General features: G+C 41.1%; 1 protein-coding gene across 10 annotated transcripts in view; it reads right to left on the bottom strand.

The window, feature by feature from the left end:
* The window catches only part of dennd1a (DENN/MADD domain containing 1A), a 532,879-nt gene that overhangs the window by 466,288 nt on the left and 53,080 nt on the right, over nt 1-13,511 (bottom strand). The window lies entirely within an intron of this gene.

The raw sequence follows: 13,511 nt of genomic DNA, 5'->3' as shown, positions 1-13,511 counted from the left end.
TATACCCTAAAGACATTCCAGTTCTAGAACATAGAACATAGAACATAGAACATTACAGCGCAGAACAGGCCCTTCGGCCCACGATGTTGCACCGACCAGTTAAAAAAAAACTGTGACCCTCCAACCTAAACCAATTTCTTTTCGTCCATGAACCTATCTACGGATCTCTTAAACGCCCCCAAACTAGGCGCATTTACTACTGATGCTGGCAGGGCATTCCAATCCCTCACCACCCTCTGGGTAAAGAACCTACCCCTGACATCGGTTCTATAACTACCCCCCCTCAATTTAAAGCCATGCCCCCTCGTGCTGGATTTCTCCATCAGAGGAAAAAGGCTATCACTATCCACCCTATCTAAACCTCTAATCATCTTATATGTTTCAATAAGATCCCCTCTTAGCCGCCGCCTTTCCAGCGAAAACAATCCCAAATCCCTCAGCCTCTCCTCATAGGATCTCCCCTCCATACCAGGCAACATCCTGGTAAACCTCCTCTGCACCCTCTCCAAAGCCTCCACATCCTTCCTGTAATGTGGGGACCAGAACTGCACACAGTACTCCAAGTGCGGCCGCACCAGAGTTGTGTACAGTTGCAACATAACGCTACGACTCCTAAATTCAATCCCCCTACCAATAAACGCCAAGACACCATATGCCTTCTTAACAACCTTATCTACTTGATTCCCAACTTTCAGGGATCTATGCACACATACACCTAGATCCCTCTGCTCCTCCACACTATTCAAAGTCCTCCCGTTAGCCCTATACTCAACACATCTGTTATTCCTACCAAAGTGAATTACCTCACACTTCTCCGCATTAAACTCCATCCGCCACCTCTCGGCCCAACTTTGCAACCTGTCTAAGTCTTCCTGCAAACTACGACACCCTTCCTCACTGTCTACCACACCACCGACTTTGGTGTCATCAGCAAATTTGCTGATCCACCCAACTATACCCTCATCCAGATCATTAATAAATATTACAAACAGCAGTGGCCCCAAAACAGATCCCTGAGGTACACCACTTGTAACCGCACTCCATGATGAATATTTACTATCAACCACCACCCTCTGTTTCCTATCCGCTAGCCAATTCCTGATCCAGTTCTGAATTTCATTAACCATTACTGAAACACTGCATTGAAATTATTACATTTCAGAACCTTGCACAAAATTCTTACAACTTTCATGTCCAGAAAAGATCTCAACATCAGAGTTTAACCTCAAACAGAAAATATATAAATCAATGGTAAAATGTGGCCATGTTAGAAATAAATAGAAAAACTGAAACTGTGTTTAGAAGAGGTTTCTTGTTCTCCGGCAATAACATATGCAGATTTCAGGAAATCCATTGACTACAGAATTCAAACCATACACCAGGGTCTAGTATTCCAAATTTATTTTGTAGCCGTCTCTGCTGGATACACAGCAGAAAACCCGTTGACATTCTTGACTGCGAAAATTGGCCCAACCCGGCAGGAAAATATACACAAAATCAAAGTGCCTAATAACTTATGTCCTGTAAATCCTTACATGTGATTTCTGAGAGTATATAATTTAACACATATCTGACAAGAATAATGAGTGAGAATTGAAAAGAATACACCTTGACAGAGACAGTAATTTACTTCATTTCACACCATTGCGAGTGCTGGCATGAAAGGCCACAAAGACTGAATCCAACATAGCAGCTTGGCCAAGTCATTTCTGTCCTCCTGGGTTTCTTTTATTTTTATTTTTAAGTTGCTGCATTCCCCAATAGATCAAGCCTTCTAAGAAAAAGATGAAGTACAGTTAAATGTTGAGAAAGCTGTAACACAATTACTTCAGTTCCTAATGATCTCCAAACGAGCAGTCATCAATACAATAATTTGCATTTCTACATATTGTTGCAATAAACCAGAGACTGCGCATCTTTTTGATCTTAGTTTTTTTTTAAATTGTGCCGTCTGAGGAAATCCTTTATGAAAGCAACTCCAAAGGTAAACGTGTTCTTCTATGATTTCAGCACTAATCAAGCATTCCAAAAAATATGTTAACATATTCTTTCACAATAATCCATCTTTTCAAAAGTACAACAGCTTTGTTCATTATTTTGTACTCGGTACTTAAAGTACCGAGCATCCAATATTAAAAATTCAAGTTTAAAAAAGTATTAACATTTACATTCTCAACTTCAAAAGATTTGTGCTTCTCTTCAGCAAGATGATATTAAGCTATAAAATAATCTGAATTCACTATGGTAATTATTAAATACTGCATACCAACCACCCGTGTCACTTACTCCACCAAGCGGAGAATAAATCAATGAATATTAAAACACCAGGCCATTTTTCATTTTATAATCAAAGCATAAAAAGGATGCCAAAGATCATAATTCCTCTTTTCAATTAAATGCAATTATCTCTCAGATATTTGAATATTCTTTTCAATTTACAAGCTATAAATGCTTTTGTGATTTAAGATTTATTAGATTTTAGGGAGCATGCTAATGAGTTAATCTGACAAGTAGCTGAACCACACAATTTCGGACCAAGCTCAGTTAGCTGATCTCAGCCTGTGATAAATTGGATATAGTAAAAACTGGATACAAATGGGAAAAAATAATTTCCAAAGGATCCCACTTCTAAACTTTATCCAATGAATGTGGTAATGGGAGGAGGGGATCTTAGGCAAATTAAAAAGAGTTGCTCAGATATACGATAATGATGAACCAAATGGTCTCCCTCATTTGTAGCTGCTCCAATCTGTGTATGCTTTGCACCAACAATCATGATGAAGACTCACAAATGAATAACAACTCGAGTGATGCACAAGTGGAATCATATCCCAACAAGAAGAAAATCATTTCTCCAATCTCTAAAATGCAGATAGGCTTACAGATGCATGCAATCTGCATTTTTGGCAATGTTTTAAGAGCACAGAAAGGAGGAGAAAGTCCCTTCACTTTTACCAAGAAAATGCCAAATCATTTGGATTACAAAGACCAATATCCAAATAAGACTTTATAATAAATAATTTAACCAAGAGGTTGGTGGCACTCCATATCGAGGACATTTCTTTCGGGATTCTACTTCGATAAGCAGTGTAAAAATTGGAAGGGACTCTCCCCTCATTCCATGCTCTACCATGTGAATATAACTTCTGTCAAGCATCCAGTGACTAGTCAGGAACATGCCAAAAGTGAATATCACAAAATAAACTACTTTTCCTCCCTCTACCTTTGTAAGCTACTGTCCTATATTTCCTACCCTCCAACAATGATGCAAGGCTGTAAAGTGCTTTGAAACATCCACTGATTGTGAAAAGAACTTGCTTGGTCTCACATAGCTGAGCCATGCTCCCTCATTTTTTATTTGTTCTCCTAAAATGGGGAAAACTGACTGCACAGGATCTGGACTCAACAAAGGCACACACTGTTAAATCAATCCGAATAGCCCTCATTAGTATTTGGGACATGTGCCAGAATTGGGAGAACCATCCTGGAAACAAATCAAGCAACAGCTCAGCATAGCCATACTAAGAGAATCATACCTTACAGCCAACATCCAAGACAACTCCATCATGATTCCTGGGTATGTACTGTCCCACTGACAGGTCAGACTATAAGAGGTGGCGGTGCAGTAGTATATAGGAAGGAGGAAATTGACTTGAGAGTCCTCAATATTGACCCTTTTCATGACAGTATTGGTAACAGTGACAACCGCACAGCCTTTGTGGGGATAAGTCCCAACTCCACACCACTCTTCATCGTGTTATGTGGTACTACCACTGATGGGACTGACTCAAAACAGATTTAGCAGCTCAAAGCCGGACACTCATGAGGTGCTATGGACCATCAGCAGCAACAGAACTGTATCCAATTATAATCTGTAAACTCATGGCCCAGCACATCCATCACACTACTATTACTACCAAACCATGGGACCAACCATCGATCACTGAGCAGTGTAGAAGAGCATGCCTGGAGCAGCACCAGCTGTACCTAGAATAAGGCATCACTCTGATGAAGCTACAACACAAGACTGCATAAATGCTAAACACCAGAAGCAGCAATAGATAGAGCTAAGCAATCCCACAACCACTGGAGCAGATCAACACTTTGCAATCTTGCCACATCCAGTCACAGATGGTGGTGGGCAAATGTAATATGGGAAAAGGAGGCTTCATGAATGTGCCTCAAGGAGGGCTGAACCCAGCAAGTGAGTAGAAAGGGCAAGACTAAAATATTTGCAACCCTCTTCAACTTCCTTCTGAGGTTTCAACCATCACAGGTGCCTGTCTTTAGACAATTTGATTCATTCCTTGTGGTAAAGAACCATTGCATCTCTACAATGCTGTGAGGCAGCAATGCTAATTATTATGCCACCCTGCACGATATCAAGAAACTGGATAATAAACTGGATACATGAAAGGCTATGGGCCCTGTCAACATCCTGGATGTAATGCTGAAGCCTTGTGCTTCAGAACTAACCTCACTCTGACAAATTGTTCAGGACAGCTGCAAAACTGGTATCTACTCGACAAAACGAAAGCTGCCCAGGTATTCCCTGTCCACAAAAGGCAGGACAAATCTGACCCAGCTTGTTACTGCCCCATCGGTCTACTCTCAATCATCATCATCAAAGTGATTGATAGTACTACCAAGGAAGGCAGTTGGGGACAATCATTTCAACCCCAGAACAAAGCCACAGGAGATTCTCACAGGGTTGTGTCCTAAGCCCCACCATCTTCAGCTGCTTCATCAATATCCATTCCTCCAACATATGGGCAGAAGAGCGGATGCTTGCTATTGATTGCATACTGTTCAGTTCCATTTGCAACTCCTCAGAATTTGAAGTAGTCCATGCTGGCATGTAACAAGATCTGGATCGTACTCAGTCACTGGCTGACAAGTGACTAGTAGAATTCACACGACACAAGAGCAGGCATTGGCCATCTCAACATGAGAGAATCTAAACATCTCTTGACATTCAATCACATTGCTATCTTCAAATTTACAGCAGCTGCATCCTAGGGGTCATCAATGACCAGAAACTTGACTGAACCAATCATCTAAGTACTGTGGCTACGAGAGTACAAAGAACAAAGAACAGTACAGCACAGGAAACAGGCCCTTCGGCCCTCCAGGCCTGTGCCGCTCCTTGGTCCAACTAGACCAATCGTTTGTATCCCTCCATTCCCAGGCTGCTCATGTGACTATCCAGGTAAGTCTTAAACGATGTCAGCGTGCCTGCCTCCACCACCCTACTTGGCAGCGCATTCCAGGCCCCCACCACCCTCTGTGTAAAAAACGTCCCTCTGATGTCTGAGTTATACTTCGCCCCTCTCACCTTGAGCCCGTGACCACTCGTGATCGTCACTTCTGATCTGGGAAAAAGCTTCCCACCATTCACCCTATCTATCCCCTTCATAATCTTGTACACCTCTATTAGATCTCCCCTCATTCTCCGTCTTTCCAGGGAGAACAAGTCCAGTTTACCCAATCTCTCCTCATAGCTAAGACCCTCCATACCAGGCAACATCCTGGTAAACCTTCTCTGCACTCTCTCTAACGCCTCCACGTCCTTCTGGTAGTGCGGCGACCAGAACTGGACACAGTACTCCAAATGTGGCCTAACCAGCGTTCTATACAGCTGCATCATCAGACTCCAGCTTTTATACTCTATACCCCGTCCTATAAAGGCAAGCATACCATATGCCTTCTTCATCACCTTCTCCACCTGTGTTGCCACTTTCACGGATTTGTGGACTTGCACACCTAGGTCCCTCTGTGTTTCTATACTCCTGATGACTCTGCCATTTATTGTATAACTCCTCCCTACATTATTTCTTCCAAAATGCATCACTTCGCATTTATCCGGATTAAACTCCATCTGCCACCTCTCCGCCCAATTTTCCAGCCTATCTATATCCTGCTGTATTGCCCGACAATGCTCTTCGCTATCCGCAAGTCCAGCCATCTTCGTGTCATCCGCAAACTTGCTGATTACACCAGTTACACCTTCTTCCAAATCATTTATATATATCACAAATAGCAGAGGTCCCAGTACAGAGCCCTGCGGAACACCACTGGTCACAGACCTCCAGCCGGAAAAAGACCCTTCGACCACTACCCTCCGTCTCCTATGGCCAAGCCAGTTCTCCACCCATCTAGCCACTTCTCCTTGTATCCCATGAGCCTTAAACTTCTTAACCAACCTGCCATGTGGGACTTTGTCAAATGCCTTACTGAAATCCATATAGACGACATCCACGGCCCTTCCTTCATCAACCGTTTTTGTCACTTCCTCAAAAAACACCACCAAATTTGTAAGGCACGACCTCCCTCTTACAAAACCATGCTGTCTGTCACTAATGAGATTGTTCCGTTCTAAATGCACATACATCCTGTCTCTAAGAATCCTCTCCAACAACTTCCCTACCACGAACGTCAAGCTCACCGGCCTATAATTTCCTGGGTTATCCCTGCTACCCTTCTTAAACAACGGGACCACATTCACTATCCTCCAATCCTCAGGGACCTCACCCGTGTCCAAAGAAGCGACAAAGATTTCCGTCAGAGGCCCAGCAATTTCATCTCTCGTCTCCCTGAGCAGTCGAGGATAGATGCCATCAGGCCCTGGGGCTTTGTCAGTTTTAATGTCCCCTAAAAAAACCTAACACTTCCTCTCTTGTAATGGAGATTTTCTCTAACGGGTCAACACCTCCCGCCGAGACACTCCCGGTTAACACGCCCCTCTCCTTCGTGAATACCGATGCAAAGTATTCATTTAGGATCTCCCCTATTCCCTTGGGTTCTAAGCATAATTCCCCTCCTTTGTCCCTGAGAGGTCCGATTTTCTCCCTGACAACTCTTTTGTTCCTAACGTATGAATAGAATGCCTTAAGGATTCTCCTTAATCCTGCCTGCCAAGAACATCTCGTGACCTCTTTTTGCCCTTCTAACTCCCCCTTTGAGTTCTTTCCTACTCTCTCTGTATTCCTCCAGAGCTCCATCTGTTTCCTGTTGCCTGGACTTAACGTACGCCTCCCTTTTCATTTTAATCAGATCCTCAATTTCCCTGGTTATCCACAGTAGGTCAGAGGCTGGGAAATGCTGCTACAAATGACTCACCTCATGATTCTACAAAGCAATTCCAGTACATACAAGGAACAAGTGAAGAGTGTGACAGAATATTCTCCAATTGCCTAGATGAGTGTAGCAACACCCAACAGCTTGCCATTATACCAGACAAGGAAGCCAATCGATCATTTTAAACATTCACTCCCATCTCCATCAGCACAATATGGCTGCAGTGCGTACCATCTACAAGATGTACTGCAGCAGTTTGCCAAAACATCCGATAGTATCGCTCAAGTCTGAAGTTTCTACCACCTATCCAGAGAAAGGTTGCAGGCACATGGAAATGCCACCATCTCAAGGCTCCCTTCTAAGTCACACGAGATCCTGACTTGGAAGTATACCAATTCTCCTTCATAGTAAAATCTTGAAACTCCATTCCTAACAGCACCATAGAAGTACCTTCACCACACACACAGCAGTAGTTCAGGAAGGTGGCTCATCACCACCCATTCAAGAATGATTGCGGATGGGCAGTAAATGCTGTCCTTTTCAGCAATCCATATATTCTACTAATGAAATGAGGAAAAACTGCCGCATACATTGCCCTTCCCTATTTATGCTGAGAAAGAAATGGCAAAACAACATTTTGAACTGCTGCAATTCATACAGCACGAGTACTCTCACTATTGTTTTGGGAATGGAATTCCAGGAATTTAAATCCATAACAATGAAGGGGCAGCAAAGTACGAACAAATCAGGATAGCATCCAACTTGGAATTGATGCCTTTCACATTATATTGCTACTCTGGCCATTCTCGATAGCCAAAGTCTTGGGATTCAAAGTTGTCCAAGAAAACCTGCTCAGACTGCTTAGTGAATCCTGTATATATTGCAAACTACAGCCTCAGAGTACTGGTAATGGAGGGCTGAATGCTGAGTCCAGAGGTAGGGTTCTGATCGAGCAGATTGGTTTGATCTGATGATACTTGAATGATGCTGTGGCTGCTGCATCCATCCAAGCAAAAGTTGAGTATTTCATCACACTCATGCCTCAAACAGCAGAGTGGCTTCATGGGGTCTGAAGAGGAGTCATCCAAAGACCATCTAACCCTGATCTTGTCACCACAGTGGTTGGCACAAATTGATTGATTCATTTGTGGTGTGAGGGAAGAAACCAGAAACAGTTGCCAATGTCTGGAGTTGAAGACAAAGCACAGCATGAGCATCATGCCAAAGATGACTGCAGGTCAGGGTCAACAAATAAAGTAACTTCCCAGACACTGATTCTGACACATCTTTGCTTGAATATCTAGGAGCAAATTTCCTGATTGGGTCTAGTACTCAAAGTCAACTAACATTCCATTTGATCAATGAACAATCCTGTGTGTTGAGTTAATATTCCTTTTCCCATAGTACCCCACTGTACCCCTCACTCAAATACCATTCATCAAATTTAAATTCGCAGGTGTAGGCTTACACCTCATGTCACAGTCACACTGTAGCCATAACCAGGTTTCCTCCATCTTAAAACTTCATTTTTCTTAATCTATGTTATCACACTTCACATCCTTGCTCATTTCTCTGCAGATAGGATATGATATTTTTTGAAGAGTAACTTTTAACATGTTTTAAGGCTTAACATTTTCATGCAGTAGAAATAAAAGGAAGTTGATACCATAAGTAGTTCAAATATTAATGAGCAAGCTTTAGTATTGTTTTTTCAGAGAACAAACAATGAACTATTCCTTAACTTTTCTCTAATTAATAAACAGCTCATACCCAATGCACTGGGAAATATTTGAACCATTTTTATGGCTGCGAAAACAGCAAGAGGCTTCTGAAACTGGATGATATGCAGTTTGGGTTTTTAAGACCGAAAGCAGGGGCTCAGAAAAAGGCTGAGAGAATGCAATGCAGGGGGAACAGAGAAATTAGTTTAAATCAAGCAAGACAACCCACTGATGTGTGAAAAAACAGCATGTTCTTTATTTTTGTATTATTATGCAAAGACAATTTGTTGTCATTGAACTAAGTGAACTGATGCTCTGTAGGTTCACTTGTTGTGAAATAAAGCAGCTTAATGATTTGTATCAAGCCTCATCCCATCTCCGTTTGCTTGATCTGCCTTCAGATAGATTGAAGAAGCACAAGTGAAACACAAATATCCAGTCCCAAAAACAAAAGGATGTTATTAATAGCTGGCTATCAATAAACACAAGAATATACGCAAGACAGATCTAAATTGGTATGGTATGGTACAAGTGGAAATTACATCACAATAGGACTTACAATCTCTCATCAACATAAAAAAACTCTTTACAATTTTCTTGATTGTATATTGCAAGTAGGGTCACTCCCATGATAATGGTATCTTACAAACTGTGCAATATACTTTTAACTACAACACTAACAGTTGGGATAAACCAATACGACAGATTGAAAACACCATAAAGCGTCAAAAACCTTTTAACTTTATTAACAAAATTATATCAAAAACACTTTCATTATACTGACTGGCAGGTATTGAAAATCATGATGTGATAACACATCACGAAGAAATTTGATTGTGACATCTTTAAGTACTCACCAATTAAACTAAATGGAGAAGTGCATTGCACAGTGGGTGAGGAGTGTGCACTCTCACTTCCTGCACATGGGTGAAAAAATTTCCTTTAGTCTCAAGGCTGCTCGAATTAAACAATTTGGGAAATTTCAATCCAGCTTCTCATGGACTGAAGTCAACAAACTTGCCCTGCAGTTTCACACAATTGGCATTAATTCAGCAACCTGACAGGAGCTCAAAGACATTGTTAAGAAGTGGAATTGCTTCATACTGGGATGTTCTTCTCAGGCTGGGGTTTAAGCACAATCAGGGTAAAGGGATGCTGCAGTGTTTGAAATCAATGCTGGAATCAGGAAAGTGAGAGATACTGTCAGTGGGTGTAAATTGGAAAAAAAAATTGCACTGCCAGAACAGTCACTCCTTACCTTGTGAGCTCAACACCCAAATACAAAAAGTAACAGTAGCAAATAGTATTTCAGTACTACTATTTATCACTTATTATTTATCAGTGTAGCTGTGCATGACCTGCAGCTGAGATCAAAGTGTGTTTCTGGTTCAGTGGGACTTTTCATAAAAGAACGGTGTCATATTTGATGAATGCAAGCTTAATCTTCATGCAACTATCATTCCTCCCCAGCTTCCTGGAATCACAACAAACAATAACATTTATACGGGTCCTTTAAAGTGGAAAACATCCCAAGATAGTTCAAAGACGAAAAATGATACCCAACAGCAGAAGTACTCTGAAGGTTGACCAGAAGCATAGGCAAAAAGACGGATTTCAATATGGGAGGAAATAGCAAGATTTAAGGTCCTAACTACAAAAGTAAAAGCTCTGGTAACAATGGCGGAGCACAGGGAAGATCATAGGAGACCACAGAGTATTGGTCAACAACTTAAAGAGGAACGGTAGAAGATGATGGAGGAATTTGCAAGTGAAGATAAAAATTTTGAATGTTGCCAAAAAAATGAGACACACGTTGGAAGCTTTGCGTCTCACACTCATCAGGACAGTTGCAAGAAAATCAAATCTCAAAGGGAACAACAATTTATAAAGTATGAAGAGGGAGCTGGTTGGCAAGTGGACTCTGATTGGTAGAAGTATTGCCATGGAGAATACGCCAGGGAGTAGTTAATTGCCAAGGTTTTGTTTAAATTCAGACCAGACAAGTCAACTCTGCTTGATCAATGAACCAGGGAATGGCTGTCACCCAAGCTTTTATTTAGTTGAAAAAGGCTCAAAGCGTGGACATGTTCTTTTAGTTAGCAAAGGACTGGCCCTGCGTGTGTGAATAATTGTAGCTTCTAGCACGCGTAAGTGAGCCACACTGTGAGCTTAACTGATGTAAATTCTTGTCCCCTCTGATTTGGCATTCTCGGTACAATCCTGATGAGTATAAGCAGAAAAGCTTTCACAGCATGTCTCTATTTTCTTTTCAGCAATACCCAAATTCTATACTATCAAGTGAACTTTGAATGTGGTGAACAAGGGAACTTAGCAGTGGATGATAAAAATGGGGTGGATGAGTGAAGAAGACTATGCGTCGAGCATGATGTGGTCAGTGACATTTTGGGCAAGTTGCAGATGTTGGGTGGAGCTTGAAAGCTGGTGAGCGCTATAATGCAGAAACCAAGTTTCAGTGACAATTGCTACAAGGGAAGGTTGGAAGCAGATGAAGTATTCTTGGCAGATAGGATTTATAATTTGAAACTTGGCACAGGATTGAACAAAAAAGCCAGAGATTGATTAAGTTGGTCCAACACATTCACTCCTCTACGCAAGTACAAATAATTGCACAGATGTAAGCAACAATGCCAGTATTTTTTGAAACAAGATCTGGCATTTGTGAAGGATGCATCATGCCCCTGACCTGTTACTTATGGGATAGAAGTTGGGACATGCTGCTATTGGTCAAATCAATTGTGGTCATGCTAGGAATAGTACATCTGGCATTGTTTATCCTCAAAGCTGAGGCTGAACCATTGGGCCTGGAATTTAACAGGCAGAAAACCAAAACTTACTTTACTTTAAAAAAAAATCCCAATTGAAATTTCAAGGTAGTTTATTTTTAAATAATTCCTATAAATAAAATATCCAGCCACTATTAAACAACATTCCCCACATCAAGTTGCAAAGTGTATCATGTTGAATGCTCTAGAATTCACATTACCTATTTTAACCAGTGTACCACTCTTGAATTTCATTTCCAAGGTATAAGATTTTCTGAGATCTGAAGATCCAGAATAACTGAAAATCTGATTGGCATTAGAGTGCAGTGGTCCACTGTAATGCTTAAACACAATGAATAGCAATGTAGCTGAAGACTATTTCCCCAGGACAAGCTGCTAATATCAGGTATACTGAACGAGCCAAAGGAGTTAAATGCAAGTGGAGGAGCAGTGGACCACCAATTTGGAAAGCAGTTTAATGAAGAATATAAGTTCAAAGGTTAATAGGCAATAATTTGCTTTATTGTCACATTACTGCACCAACCTCTGGTAGGGTGGCATGGTGGCAATGGGGCAGCACAGTGGCTAGCACTGCTGCCTCACAGCGCCTGGGACCTGGGTTCAATTCCCAGCTTGACTCCCTGTGCGGAGTCTGCATGTCCTCCCTGTGTCAGTGTGGGTTTCCTCCGGGTGCTTCGGTTTCCTCCCACAGTCCAAAGATATGCTGGTTAGGTGAATTGGCCATGCTAAATTCTCCCTCAGTGTACCCGAACAGACGCTGGAGTGTGGCGACTAGGGGATTTTCACAGTAACTTCATTGCCGTGTGAATGTAAGCCTACTTGTGACTAATAAATCAACTTTAATATGAAGCCAGGGGATGAAAATGGTTCAAATAAGGTCCCTTCCCAGCAACTAGCCTTATTGAATCTCAACAAGTTTACTTTTGAGGTTGCCAGCAGTTGCACAAGACCTAGGCATCTGAAGCCAACAGCACTAACACTGCATTACAGTAATTTAAAAGCAGCTTTACTCTGGTTACTCTTTGGGCAAGATCAGAAGATCAGCATTTGCAGGACTGAAAGCCTAAGACCTTAGAATTTGGTTGGAAAGGCATTCACTATGCTGCAAACAAGTGACCCAATTGTTTACTAAACACTTGGGTATGAAAACTAAAAATGTATAGGATATCCTGAAGAAATTAAAAGCTTATTCAATTCCCAAAAATTAGAAAGCAGTTCTGTTCACAAGATATATTTGAAATGCTGGTTGAGGTGCATATTTAAAATATGTTCCATAAACATTATATACTGAATTATGGAATACTACTACGTTTTTTATAATCCAACAGAATTGGAACTGTATGGTAAAAAAAAAATCAGTATCAGAAAAATAATCAACTGTAATAAATAGAATGTTAAACATCAGTGTGTGACTTTTAAATCTATATAGTCAATAGTCAAACCTTAAACCTTGTCAAATAATATCAAAAGCACACTGTGCAAGATCCAATTAGACTTTCTTGCTGCAATTCATTTTTTGAAACAATAAATGTTTCTCAATATAGAACCTAGAAAAGGATAAAGTTGCATAAGCAACAACTGCACCAAAGGCATTGGTTCTTAACATTCCTGTGTGAAGTTGGAGTATTTAATTTTTTATGCTTCCCACACCCAGCTGTGAGCTACAAAATGCATCTTTTGACCAAAGAGTCAAACAAGTAGTATCTGGATTATTCCAAACTGGAAGAAAAACAGTGCAGTAAAATAAATGTGACGAACAAAGTGTCTAATGGCTGCAAAATATTTGAATTGGAATCCAAGCACAGATGATAAATGATCACTAGTCCTGTAGTTCTCCATATGCTTTTTTGCATCCAAAGTCAGAAGCTGCAGTGTCAGTCAATCGTCCTCACTTTTTCTTTGGTGAAAA

The sequence above is a fragment of the Mustelus asterias genome, chromosome 13 (genome assembly GCF_964213995.1).
Source record: "Mustelus asterias chromosome 13, sMusAst1.hap1.1, whole genome shotgun sequence".
Lineage (NCBI taxonomy): Eukaryota > Metazoa > Chordata > Chondrichthyes > Carcharhiniformes > Triakidae > Mustelus > Mustelus asterias.
Note: the sequence above shows the minus strand (reverse complement) of the source record. Positions and strands in the feature narration are given on the sequence as shown.